The following is a 14721-nucleotide window of genomic DNA, read 5'->3' on the forward strand; positions in this document are numbered from 1 at the left end:
GCTCTTGAATAACGTATTATGTTTGTGTGGCTCATTTTAAAAATGTAATGTATAATTAAAAATTGCAGATTATAGATAGTCATTTATAATAGTCAAACTTGTAGGTTCTTCTTTTGTTTCCACAGAGGATAAGAAGCTGTGGCTTTCTTCCTGGCTAATTTTGTTGGATGGACCAAGACCCCCCAGAAAGGTTGCCTTGAATACCCCTCAAAAAATATTTCTCCCAACTGCTGACTGAGATGAACCAGCACGCAGGATACACCATGAAAGACCTGATTAACAGCACCCCCAATCAGCAGGAAGTAGTCTAGAGAACTACGCCCATATTCCCAAATATTGTTTATAAATGTTTGTTTATATTTATATACTATAGAAATGGATACTTTGTATTGGTATTGATCTTGGTTTATTGATACAAGTTTAAAGTCAATTCTGTTATATGTATTTGTAATTTTGATTAAGGTTTTATGTTTGTCCAACTCATTAGAAAATATAATGTATAATTAAGAAATATAGGTTAAAAGATAATAATTTATAAATAATCAAGCTTGTACTAAGTTTAATTTTCTAGATGTACAGAGTTATATTTCAGATGGATAGGCATTCTTCAAAACTTTCTAAGACCATAGAATATGACATTTAAAATGATTTAAGAATTTAGGATTTTTCATGTCAATGAGACACATATACTCCTGGCAGCACCAATCTACTGCAAGAGGAAGATAGACATCAAAGAGTCTCCTTATGGGGTTTGCTAACCATTTAAGCAAGAAACTGCTCTTGCCTGGACTCTTGATGAACAGGACATGCATGACCCACAGAGAAATGACTGCAAAACTTGCCTAAAGGTGAGATGATCCTTCAGAGTTCCTGCTTCATGAAAAAGTCTGCCAGATATTCTGCAGGACATGGAAGAAATTGACTGACAAACTGCCAATATAGGCAGAACTGTCTTTAAAATTTCTGCTTCATGGAAAAAGCTGCTGGTACTATGGGCCTGTAGACTGAAGATGGATGCCCCAATGGTACAGAAGAATTTTGGGTGACTGTCCAGTGAGCTGTCTCTCTCAACTCTAGAGTTTTGGAAGTTGTTTACAATGAACTTATTGTTTATTTAGGTAATATTATATCCTTCTGGAGTCTTTGATGAAATTGACAAATAGATAGTTATTATAATTTTTCTTAGTTATGATAAAAAATAAAGTAGATATAAATATTATAACTAATTTTTGATTGATACCAATTTTGTTATATATAATTTTACTATGTTAAAGTTAAAACTTTCCTTTTTATTTTAACAAAAAAGGGGGAGGTGATATAGGATTTTCCTCTGTATGCTATGAATATCATTGGTTAATAAAGGGACTGCTTTGGGTTTAGAGCAGAGCTATAGGGGAACAGAGCTAGGTGGGGGAAAGTAAACTGAATGCTGGGAGAAAGAAAAGCAGAGTCAGGGAGAAGCCATGTAACCCAGCCAGAGGCAGATGCTGGAACTTTAGCCAGTAAGCCACAGACATGTGGCAATACACAGATTAATAGAAATGGGTTAAATTAATATGTAAGAGTTAGCCAATAAGAAACTAGAGCTAATGGGCTAACCAGTGATTTAATTAATACAGTTTCTGTATTGTTATTTTGGTTCTTGGCAGTCAAGATGAACAAGCGGCCTCCTTTAACAGAATGGAGTCTAAATTATATCAGTCTTTAAGATACATAAAATTTCAAATCAGTTCCCCCGTGGGAAGCAGCCACAGTCAGAACCCCCAGTATTTCAAGGGGGAACATGTCATTATATTCTGTTGTATGGGACATGAGGTCCATCTTTGTCTTTGAAAATGTATGTTTTTCATCTCAGCTTAATATTTTAACCAGATGGTTTCTATGCCTTTCTAGTTAGCAGAATCTCCTGGGTGGAATGTGAGAAACAGATTTGAGGATATGGGTTGTATCAGTTCTGATTCAGGAGTTCTAGATTTCAGATTTCTTTCACTTTTTAATTTTTTTAATCTCTCTAACTCCTCCAAGTTTATTTAAGTCAGGCCCTCAGTTACTTTTCCACTCTCAATGTTGGCACTATGTTAACTACTTAATTTATTTAGTCTGCTTCATGGCCCAGCTCAGGCCCACCACTCCCACACTTGCTGGGACAGCTCAAGCATAACCAGTTACAGGATGCTGAGCCATGCTGGGAGTTCAGGATTCCCCTGCAGCAAGTTTGCAAACTCCACACACAAGTACAGTCTACTTAGCAAGTAAACTGGCCAAAAACAACTTCCCATCCCAGAATTCATTTTGTCTCTGTACAATATTTCAGTATCACCTGGTAGATAAAAGCTGATAACAACAACCATTCTCCCGATCACCCAACCAGTACAACCCACCATACATTATATTTTTAACCAAACCCACTCCCAATTTGTCAAATACAGTGTGAGCTTGCACTTGGAAGATGGCAAACCTCAGTGAGTTGGAGAGTCTCTGGACACCTGGCAGCCAAGGATGGAAGTTTTCCTGAGGATTTCCAGTTTCCGTGGTCCAGTAGGGTTTTCCATAATGGTATAGTGTTCCTTACAATCACTCGTGCATAACGTATGTTTCTTAGTGGTGGCTTTATCTCCTGGAGGCCTTCTCCTCTCCTCCACCACAATATGTGACAGCCCAAAGTCTGCTACCACCACAGCCTCGTCCAGCTTGAGGAGACAGTTGGGTGAGTTCAGATCCCTGTTGATGATGCACATTGGGTGCAAATATGCTGTTCCTGAGGAGATGCCTTTGGCAAGCCTGACTTTCTGCTGCCAGGGGACACGGGTCCACATTGCACAGAAAGTCCTTCAGTGTGCCCCCCCAAATGTACTCCATCAGCAGACTCAATGTCTTGGCATTGTGTAGAACACCAATGAACTTGAGCACCTTAGGGTGGTCCAAGCTTCACTTTCACCTCAGTCAGGAAAGTCTTCTTCTTCCTCGTCGCAATAAATTAACTCCTTCGTGACCATCACTGTGCCTGTGGTTTTGTGAGTCACTTTGATGGCCTGCCCAAAGAAGCCCTTCCCATGACCTCCCCACAGGCCAGGTCACAAAACCAGAAGATCTGCTATGAACAGGTGCTGGAGCAGCATAGGGATTTCAAGTGGCTGATGCCATGGCTGAGGAGCAGGGGCTCCTCAGGGGAACTGGGGTCAGGAGACTTGGAGATGCTGTTATTGTACCTCAGAGAACACATCAGTGTCTTCTCCGATTCTCCTTGGTGTCCATGGTGCTGAGAATGTGAGAGTGTTCATACTTTACATGTGGGAGATAGTTTGGTACCTTGCTGCAGCTGGTCCAGGCACTGGGGACCAGGATCATGTTCAATTAGTATCTGAAGTGTCTAGCTTGACTAGTTAATAACATCCTATAACATGAGGGCCTTCTTGTTGGGGTTTCAGTCCTACCCAGTTCCCACAGCTGGTAAGCCCCAAAGAAAATCACACAGAAGTCTCTATAAGTTATAAACTGATTGGCCCATTAGCTCAGGCTTCATATTAGCTCTTATAACTTATATTAGCTCATTATTCTTGTCTATGTTAGCCACATGGCTCAGTACCTTTTTCAGCAGGGCAGGTCACATCCTGCTTCTTTGGTGTCTGGACAGAACTGCAGAGAGAGCTTCCTTTTTCCCAGAATACTCTTGTTCTCATTGCCCCACCTCTACTTCCTGTCTGGTTGTCATGCCTATACTTCCTACCTGGCTACTGGCCAACCAGCATTTATTTAAAACATAATTGACAGAATACAGAATTGTCCCACACCAACATCCTCCACCTCCTCCACTCAAAGAGTCTGAGCAGAGGTCCCATTGATCACCAGGATTCAGTCCCCAGGGTGGATGGCATCGTGGTTGTTGGGACTGATGTGCATCCGGTTGACCTCTTTCCCTTGCATGGTGGTGGCATAGTTAGAAGAGGCAGTTTCCACAGACACGGAGAAGCCATGTCTGTACTCAGTGGTGGCCAGTAAGAAGATGAGTGTGACCAAACAGGGCAGCTGGTCCCGGACAGACTCCACGGGCAGCCTTTCAAACATGGGTGCCACCTCATTATGACACTTCCCACTATAGAGTGAAACATGCCATCCTCAAATAGCATCTTGCAACTCATGCAGGCAAAGCACAATGAGTGGTAGTTAAACTCCCCAGCCACCATGGCAGGCCCTGTCATCTGCAGAGAGCACTGGTGGCAGAATTCTCCAGACTTGGCCCAGGAGTTTTTGTGGTAGAAGATCCTCCCATCACTGGAGGTGAAGTAAGCTGGGACAGACAAGTAACTAACTCCCCATCTTCCTCCCATACCCAGGATTGCAGAAGACCATGAGGACATGCAGGATTTCTGACACCACTGGTTGGAGCCAGCCACCTGGTGCACACCTCTGCCTCCAGAATGGCAGGAGAAAGAGTATTCCAAGCCCTTGGCTCCCTAGAAGATTCTTGCAGGGGTACATGACTGGTGCATCTCCTTCCAAACTCTCAGGAGCTCTGTGGACTCTTGGGGCTGCTGGAGGAGAAGCACCACTCTTTAGAGACTATAGACACACAGGCATTCTGAGGACTGACTACAGATTTCTTTTAATTTTTTAAATAAAATTTCTTAATTTCTACCAGCCACAGTTTCTTCTCCCTCCTCTTCTCTAGTTCCCTCTCCAAATCTCTCTTCTACCCCCTTCCCTATCCATTCCTCTTCTATCTCCATTCAGTAATTCTAAGACTTCACAAGGAGTCAACAAAGCATGGCATATCAAGTTGAGGCAAAACCAAACTCTCCCCATTCCCATCAAGACTGAGGGAGGCATCCCACCATAGCAAAGAAGTTCCAAAAAGCCAGCTCATATGTCAGGGACAGGTCCTTGTCCCACTTCTAGGGTCCCCACAGACAGACCAAACTACACAACTGTCACCCACACACAGAGGGCTTAGGTCGGTTCCATACAGGCTTTTTAGCTGTGGGTGTAGAGTCCGTGAGCTCCCACAAGCTCACGCAGGTCAACTGTCTCTGCGCATTTCCCCATCATGATATTGACCCCACTCCCACACATAAAATCCCTCATCCCGCTCTTCAACTGGATGCTTGATGCTTAGCCCAGTGCTTGAGTTCAGATTTCTTAAGGTTATCCTTATTCCGGTAGTGGGGTTGTATTGATAAAGAAGAGCCTGGGGTCTGAATGAGAGGCACCATCCTATTCCGCACTGTGTCACCTAAAGGAAAACCACACCTCTTCCTGGGATAGTTTTCTGATTAAAGCTATGACCTGGGTCCTGTGCCATGTGACTTGTGTTATGGTGATGAGGGTAAGAGGATCTGTCACACTGTTCCTACTGTCCCAACAACTCAGCCTACACCGCTGGATTCCATCCAACAGGGGGAGGGATCTAATTCCTTTTCTACAGGGAGATGTCTTGGTGGGAATAAATTCTTCTTATTTCCTTCGCAGAAGAAAAACTCTAGCTTTTATCTAATTCACCTGGACCAGAAGCCCCTGCAACTTAGACAACCTTCCAGATGGGGAAAAGAAATCGGTGCGAACTTTTAAATCAGTTTAAGGGGTGATGATGATGAATCTGCTCCGTGGGACCAACACACCTTGACTGGAAATGAAGAGAGTGAGGGAGCCTCGAGCATCTAATCTAACACACCTGGAAATTCCCAAGGATGGCAATACCATGCACAGAAGACATATTGAGGATGGTAAGAAAGAGTTTAATAAAAATGCAAATGGAAAAGGCCATAAAATCCAAATGAGTCTCGTTCCCTAGGTCATAATGAGCTCTGTGCACAGACCTTGTTAATGGCTTTTTTTTAAAAAAAAATAATAATTTTATTGTAGCTTCTATTTTTTCAGTCAGTGTAATTAGAGCCTAATTAATTCCCCCCTAAAGGGGAAAGAGAGGACAAAACGGTGTTTGATCTGAGTCATATACAGCGAGCAAAGTAATTAGATTCACGAGTTACCTCCCCTCACCTTTCTTCTGGCTGCAGCTTCTGAAAGATAGATGGGAACTGTTGGTGTTTCCCCCAGGTTAGAAAACGAGTTGGCCATCTGCAATGGGGCCAAAGGACTTTACTGAGTTAGAGATCACACAGTTTTTAAAAAAAAAAATTTTTGAAAGAAAGAAAGAAAAAAGCCATACCTATAAAAGCCTCCAGCTTGAATCCTCTGGTGGTAACAAGTTAGTTAAATTTTGGATATAAAAAAAAAAACAATTAAAAGTATTAGAAGCATGGTTTATGCAGAGATGGCATGGATAGTATTAGTCAGGGGATAAAGTCCTAGATCTAGTACCACAGCTGGATGAGTTAATGTTCTATCTAGAACATGAAATGGCAGGAAGGGGCTCAGTAAAGCGCTTTCCACACCAGCATGGGGAACTGAGTATTAGCCCAAGCACTCATGTAAAAAGCTAAGGGTAATTATGTAAAGTTGCAACCCTAGTGCTGAGGAAACAGAGGCAGGAGGATCACTGAGTCTCTGGTGCTGGTGAAAGACCCTGTTTCCAAAGACAAGGCAGATGGCTCTCAAGGAATGACACATGGAGTTGACTGTTGAACTCCACATGTACACACACACACACAAGCACACTTGTATGCATGCATACATACATGCACTCACATATAAGAAAACTAAATAAAATAATGTTTTCAAGTTATGGTAATTTGGAAAGGGTGAATGAGGTTATATTACAAAGATTGAAATGATCTATGCAGTTACCAGACAGTACTATGTATGTAAAGGTCACCAGGTAGTACTGTGTATGTAAGGGTCACTAGACAGTACTGTGTATGTACGGGTCACCAGGCAGTACTGTGTATGTAAGGGTCACCAGGCAGTACTGTGTATGTAAGGGTCACCAGGCAGTACTCTATATGTAAGGGTCACCAGGCAGTACTGTGTATGTAAGGGTCACCAGGCAGTACTGTGTATGTAAGGGTCACCAGGCAGTACTGTGTATGTAAGGGTCACCAGGCAGTACTGTGTATGTAAGGGTCACCAGGCAGTACTGTGTATGTAAGGGTCACCAGGCAGTACTGTGTATGTAAGGGTCACCAGGCAGTACTCTATATGTAAGGGTCACCAGGCAGTACTCTGTATGTAAGGGTCACCAGGCAGTACTGTGTATGTAAGGGTCACCAGGCAGTACTGTGTATGTAAGAGTCACCAGGCAGTACTGTGTATGTAAGGGTCACCAGGCAGTACTGTGTATGTAAGGGTCACCAGGCAGTACTGTGTATGTAAGGGTCACCAGGCAGTACTGTGCATGTAAGGGTCACCAGGCAGTACTGTGTATGTAAGGGTCACCAGGCAGTACTGTGTATGTAAGGGTCACCAGGCAGTACTGTGTATGTAAGGGTCACCAGGCAGTACTGTGTATGTAAGGGTCACCAGGCAGTACTTTGTATGTAAGGGTCACCAGGCAGTACTTTGCATGTAAGGGTCACAAGGAAGTACTATGATTTTAGTACATTTTACCCTAGATTCACAGTATAGTCTAGTAGAATTAGTTCTGAACAGTTGCCCCTAGCCCATGTGAGATTAAATTACCTCCAGCTTCCGTAGTAAAGACTATGACACTAAGCATGTTAATGCAACATCAGGTAGTCCCCACTCAGAAGTCACTGGCAATGAAGATGCACAGTCAATTAGGGAAAATATGATGTACTTAAGGAAGTGCAGTTCAGATGCCAGACTCCAAAGAATGGCATGTGAAAAGCCAGGTACCGTGGACACCCACCAAGTGGCAGAAAGGGCTCAGGCAGTGAAGGCAAGGTCACGTTTGGCATCTAAAAGCAAGACACAAATAGTCATTGCAATGTCTCCAACATGGGCTGCAAGGCTGTGGTAGGAACGAGGGCAAGGGTGAGGCTTGTGCTCATCCTCCTGCCTTCATGTCACATATATTCCACAACACCCCTTCCTTCTTAAGGTCCCTTCCTCTGCTCTCACAAGCCTCCTTCTGCATTTATGCCCTACCTCATGTTTAAATAAAGGAACATAGAAATGATTACTTCTGGATATATGTTGCTATACCCATAAATCAGAGCACTGTCCAGCCCTCACTAGAGAACCTTTTCTTGAAGTAAATGGTACTTAATATAGAGACCAACAGCTGGGCAATGGACAGAGTGTGAGATTTTAGAGCACTCATTCCTAATGAGGCATCTTCATCAAGTCAAGCCCCTCCCCTCAGGGCTCAGAGAGCTACGCAGAAGAGGGGGTCGAGAGATCGTAAGAGCCAGAGATGAAGGATGACCCTAAGGAAGCAGTGTTTTCCAGGCCCAGTAGGCCCGATGCACTTGGAAACTAACAGAGGCTGTGACAGCACATATAAGATCTGCAGGGGTTCAAACCAGCCAAAATCCCACAGGCAAGGGAGGTGGATCAAAAATCCCATCCCCAACCAGGGAGATATTTGTAATTGATAACCTGCTAGAAAATGGAAAATCAGCTTTTTCAACAATGTGCCACTGGCTATATCAGATATACTCCAGAGTAGGTTCTGTGCCCAGGGGTCGGCCAACACAAATGGACTCCATGTTTGTTCATACCTGTGTGCCCATGTTTTTTAATTTGTTTAGTTTAGTTTGGCACTTTTTGTCTAATTATATTTTCTGTTTGTTTGTTTCTTTTGATTTCAATTTAGAGGGTTAATATTTCGAGAGAGGGAAAGAACATGAAATTTTATGGGTAGGGCTGTGGAGAGGATCTGGGAGATATTGAGGGAGGTGAAAGACATGATCAAGACATATTGTATCAAAACATTTTAAAGTAGTAAGTAATTAAACAAACAAACAAACAAATAAATATTGGTTTGGGTTTCAGTGTAAATATAAGAGCTAAACACGGTCCCCTGAACATCTGCATTCCTAGCACTGAGGTAGGCAGAGAGAGGGGATCCCTAGGCCACAATTGCTGTCCACCTAGCTAAAACATATGAGCTCTGAGCTGAGAAAGAGAATCTGTTTCAAAAGAACAAGGTAGACATTGAGAGAGGGGAACACCCTGCACCTTCTTCAGGTCTCTACACACCTATTCCCTCCCACTGCATATACACCATGCATACATATAAGCATACATATGCACACTCACCTATATATGCACATATACACACACAGCAATGCATATATACACATGCAAAGAAAATAAAAACAAAATTACCAGGAAGAAGAAAATACGCCTTTAATGAGCATAAAACGAAATTAATTAATATTGGTCTCAAAATGGCACAGATGTTAGAATCCACAGGCAAGTGCATTAGAATAAAAACCAAAACTGTATTCTTCATGTTCAAAAAGGGATGATGTGGAGGATATAAAATTTTCAAGTTACATTTTAGAAATGAAAACTCTAACACATTAGGCAGAACCAGTGGAATAATAGACACTCCAGAAAAAAATAAGTAAACTTTTAAAATGAAGCAGAGAAATGGTCTAAGATCAAACATGAGGAAGGACAATGAGGAGACCATCACTGACCAGCAGCTTGATTTCTACATGAGTCCCTGCAGACAGACTCTGAAAAAATCATTTAAGTAATAATTGAAATGTTTCCAACTGGAAGAAAATTATAAATTTACACATTCATTAAAACACACAAAAAATGAGAAATTATGATGGCAACACCAAGTCACACCATAAGCAGATGGCTTGGCAACAACATAAGGAGACAGTCTTAAAAGCATACAGGGAAGTAAGCCATGTTATATGGTGACTAACAAAGAAAGGCAGGTGGAGGAAAGAGCGGGGCCTGGAATACAGGTCCAATGAGATTATTCAGTCTGAAGCACGGACAAAAAAGGGGACAGAAGAAGAAAAGAGACACAAAGACCAGTGAGATTCCATTGAGTGTGCAAAAACTTACGTAGTGCTAGTTCCATATGCAAAAAGAAGACACCAAAAATATTTAAATAAACCATGCTCTTATTGCCCCAAATTGGTACAGATAGTGACTTCACCATTCAGAAGGGTCATGGGCTCTAGTGGGTGAGACAGAGAGAGTCAGAGCCAATCCTGAGTACAGTAGAGAAGCATGTCACTACATCCTGGGGATCCTCAATAAGACTAACAGTTTACTTCTCACCCAAACCGGGCGATCCAGAAGGCATGACAAGGAACTCTAAAAGCTGAAAGAAAAAGACTTTCTACCATGTATTCTACTCCTGTAGAAAATTCTAAAACCAAGATGTAAGTTAACAAATAAAAGAATTCTATACCCAGCAAGAACTGTCCTTTGAAAATGGAGGAGACATGAGATGTCCCAAGAGCCATAAAAACAGGGAGTGATACTCTGGGATCTGCCTTACAGGAACCGCTGTGGGGAGCTTGGGGTGGAAACAAAACTACATTAGACTATGTAAGGAATCTGCAGGGCGAAAGAACACTGACTGGAGCCTGAAGCTACTGCAAAGACAGCAGGAGAACAGTGTGTCTTGATTTGCAAAATCCCTTTTCTTGGTGTTCAGATTCAAACACAGCATGGTGCATCACACTGGGCAGACTCTGCGCTGGGCTCCACCCCACCCAATTTGTTCATATTTGTTTTATGAGACAACTTCATAGAGGAGCAATCGCAGCCTGCACCGACAGGCATATACTGTGTAAAGGTGGAGTCAGTACAACACTCAGGGAGGGGAGAAACAGCTGCAGAGGAACCAAAGGTTCCCACGCTGCTGAAGTACATTACAGTCAGCTGGACATCTTTGCCGGAATCTCGCTCTGTTCTTCTTGAAGACCTAAAGGTTTAACTTTATTCTTACCAAAATCTCAGCCAGATTATGTTTTTATAAACTAGTGATTTAAAATTCATATGAGTCAGAATAACCTTAGTAAGCTGGGTAAGAACAAAACTGGACTTATAGTTCTTTGTTTTAAAACTTACTTAAAAGTCATAGAAATTAAGACTGTGGTATACTAGGACACATAAAGGTAGATGACAGACCAGTACGTGTGTGTGTGTGTGTGTGTGTGTGTGTGTGTGTGTGTGTATAGATTATACATAGATGATAGAACAAAACTGAAAATCTAAAAAGTTAACCCTTACCTGTACATACAGTTAATTTATATAAAGGAGCTAAGATTATCCTGCAGAGAAAGAAGAGTCCTTTTAATAATTTATGTGATGTTTTAGGGCAGCATCTTCCTAGATACAATACCAAAACACAAGTGGCATAAAGAAAATTACCAAGGTGAACTTCATGTCTGAATATCATTGTGCTTTGATGAACACTATCAGAAACTACAAACCAGTCCGTGGAATGAGAAGTATAATTTTCAAGTCCATACAGACAGGAGAATAGTGGATTCAGGCTAGAAGAGGGCTCAGTGATTTGAGCCTGTGCTGTATAGGTGTGAGGACCAGAGTCTACAGTACCATGGACCATGGGTCTACAGTACCCATGTAAATGCCAACTGAAATACTAGGACTCAGGGCACAGGGAATCCCTGGACTGGGCTGACTAACTGAATCAGAAATCTATGGGTACAAGTGAGAAACCCTGTCTAAACATATTACATGAAGAAAGATCGATGAAGACACTTGCTGTCAATCTGTGGCCTCTACACATGTGTATATATACATGCACACGTACATAAACACATACACCACACACACAGATAATGGGGGATGGGGGAGAGAGAGGAGGAGGAGGAGGAGGAGGAGGAGGAGGAGGAGGAGGAGGAGGAGGAGGAGGAGGAGGAGGACGAAAAATAATAGTGGCTGCTGCTAGGGCCTGACTAGAAGAGGAAGATGGTCCTGGCTATTTGGTGAGGTCTCTTTTTCATGATGGATGTAGGGAGAGTCAGATATAAGTGGTGGGTGAACAACTCCAAGTTCAATAAAAACCAACTGAACTGTGCACTTGAAACAGCTGGCTTAATGGTATGTGGGTGATTTCTTAGTGTAGCTGTGTTTTTTTTTTTTTGCTTAAATTGAAACTACACAAAGACTAGATTAATCTATTAAAAGGAAGGCAGAGATAGAAGGACAAAGAGCCAACAGATCTAATTTAAAAACAAATAGAAAGTTGACGGAGATGGATCTATTAATAATCACACATTCAAATGGTGAAAATGTATCTAATAAAAGGTGTGATATTTTTATTGATTTGTAAGTTTCATAATAAAGTTTATAAAAATTTGAGCAATAATATCAATTTAGATTTTAAATTATTTTATTTATTTATTATATATGTAGTATTTTGTCTGCATATATGTATGCATTCCAGAAGAGAACATCAGAGTCCACTATGAATGGTTGTGAGCCATCATATGGTTGCTGGGAATTGAACTCAGGACTTCTGGAAGAACAGCCAGTGCTCTTAACCACTGAGATATCTCTCTAGCCTTATTTTATTTATTTTAGTTAAGTATTTCCAGCCTAATCATAGTTGCTCCTCCCTCTTCTCTTCCCAGGCTCCCTCCCCACCCATATCTACTCCTCCTTTCTATGTATATAATACAAACATGGCATATCAAGTTGCAGTAAGATTAGGCACCTCTCCTATTAAGGCTAGACAAGTCAACTCAGCAGGAAGAAAGAGTCCCAAGCAGGTAGTAGTCACAGTCCTCCCCTGCCTCCCCATTAGGAGTCCCACAAGAAGACCAAACTACCCAACTGTAAGACGTGTGCAGAGGGCCTAGGCCAGTCCAGGGCATGCTCTCTGGTTGGTGATCCAGTCTTTGTGAGCCCCTATGAACCCAGATGAGTTGATTCTGTGGATTTTCCTAGGGTGTCCTTGACACCACTAGCTATCATAATCCTTCCTCCCTCTCTTACACAGGATTCCCCGAGGTCTGCCTAAGGTTTGGCTGTGGGTCTCTGTATCTGTTTTCTTCAGTTTTTGGTTAAAGCTTTGCTGATGACTATTAGGCTAGGCACCAATCTTTGCATCCAGCAGATTATCATTAGGGAGCATTTCATTGACTTTGTTTTCTGTCAGTTATATTTGGGTCTATCCTAGGTCCGAACTGTTCAGCCTAGGTGTCCTGGCCCTCTAGGCAGTGGCAGCGGTAGGCTCCCTCTCATGGTATCATTAGGTCATACTTCAAAAATGGGAAAATCTAAAAGAAATGGACAACTTTCAAGATAGATACCACCTATCAAAGTTAAGGTAAAATAGATCTATCACCTCAACGGAAATAGAATAAGTTGTTAAAAGACTCCCAGCCAATAAAGCCCTGGGCTAGCTCTTTTTAATAAAAAATTCTACTAGACCTCCATATAAGAGTTAATACCAGTACTTTTCAAATTATTTCACAAAACAGAAACAGAAGGAACATTGGCAAATTCATTTAATGAGGCCACAGTCATCCTGATACCCAAACCACACAAAGACATAACAAAGAAAGGGAATTAGACAAATTTCACTCATGAATATTGGTGCAAAAATACTCAATAAAATACTGGCAAACCAAAGTCAATTTTGGCTTTTAAAAAGCTAGACCTAACTATAAATTACCTACATATTTTGGTAGTGCCAGAGATGGAGCCCAAGGCCTCATGTATAGTATGCAATTGTTCTACCACTGACCCACACCTCCACCCTAAGTAACGCATTTTAAATGCAAATATGCAAATAGGCTGAGCTTGCACAATTATGAAATTATATTTCACACTAATGATGCAGCTACAGAAGACTGGAGTGGACGTGTCCAAGGCCAAGAAAGTGATTTCAGAGCAAAGCCTAAGATGATCTCTTCAAAACAACAAAGGCTGCTAAAGAGGATGTGTGTGAGGCTGGGGGCAGCTCAGAAAGGAACAAAGAAAAAAGATACAAATGCAAAAATTATAGATAGGTAGGTGGGTGGGTGGATGGATAAGTGAATAGGTAGCCAAGTAGGTAGGTAGGTGGAAGATAGATAGATAGATGGATAGATAGATAGATAGATAGATAGATAGATAGATAGATAGATAGATAGGCAGGCAGACAGACAGAAGTGAGAATATCACAGTTACAGAGATGCTAAATCTCTCTGTGGTAGCTGGTAGAATATGTCAACACAAAGCCAGCAGGGAAAGAGAGGACTAAATACATAGCCATACTGTGAGCTCACTCCCCTGAGTGAAGCCACAGGACACTCCACTCAGCAGCAACAAGGCACACATTCTCCTCGGTGGATTTTGTATGTTTAGCAATATAGATCACATTTTAGGCCAAATACAAATACCAATACAGTTAAGAGAAATCAGTTCATGAAAATTGTTTTCTATCTTAGAAAAAAATAGAAATTAATAACAACTAACCCAAACTATTTAAGGGTCTGTGGGAACCCCAGGTATGTAGGGTAGAAAAGCCTATTTCTAAATGGATAGTGTGTCAGAGCAGAAGTCAAAAGGAAACAAGAGGCTGCATCCTACTAAGTAAAAATAAAAATGCAGTGTATCTGTAACTATGGGGTGCTGTGAAGCAGGGCATAGGGAGAAATTCCTGTGTGTTTACACTAGAAAATATTGGGGTCTCAACTCTGTGACCTCACTGTTCACCTTAGGAAAGTGGTGAACAAGCCCTGGTATAAGTCTATAATCCAAGTCACTCAGCAGCTGAGGCAGAAGGATCACACATTCAGGAGATTGTGTGTTAAAATAAAAAGTTCAGAAGAGGGCTGTGGCTCTAGCTGCGAACACTTGCCTGGATGCACAAGCTCTCCATGCAAACCCTGGTACTGAAAAACAAAAAGCAAATGAACTCAAAGGAAG

At 41.8% G+C, this 14721-nt stretch overlaps 1 pseudogene; it reads right to left on the minus strand.

Moving 5' to 3' along the window:
- Nucleotides 1-2459: 2459 nt before the first annotated feature.
- LOC142851322 (LIM domain kinase 2 pseudogene) overlaps nucleotides 2460-14721 on the minus strand; it is a 35241-nt pseudogene continuing 22979 nt past the window's right edge.

Source organism: Microtus pennsylvanicus, chromosome 5 (assembly GCF_037038515.1).
Source record: "Microtus pennsylvanicus isolate mMicPen1 chromosome 5, mMicPen1.hap1, whole genome shotgun sequence".
NCBI lineage: Eukaryota > Metazoa > Chordata > Mammalia > Rodentia > Cricetidae > Microtus > Microtus pennsylvanicus.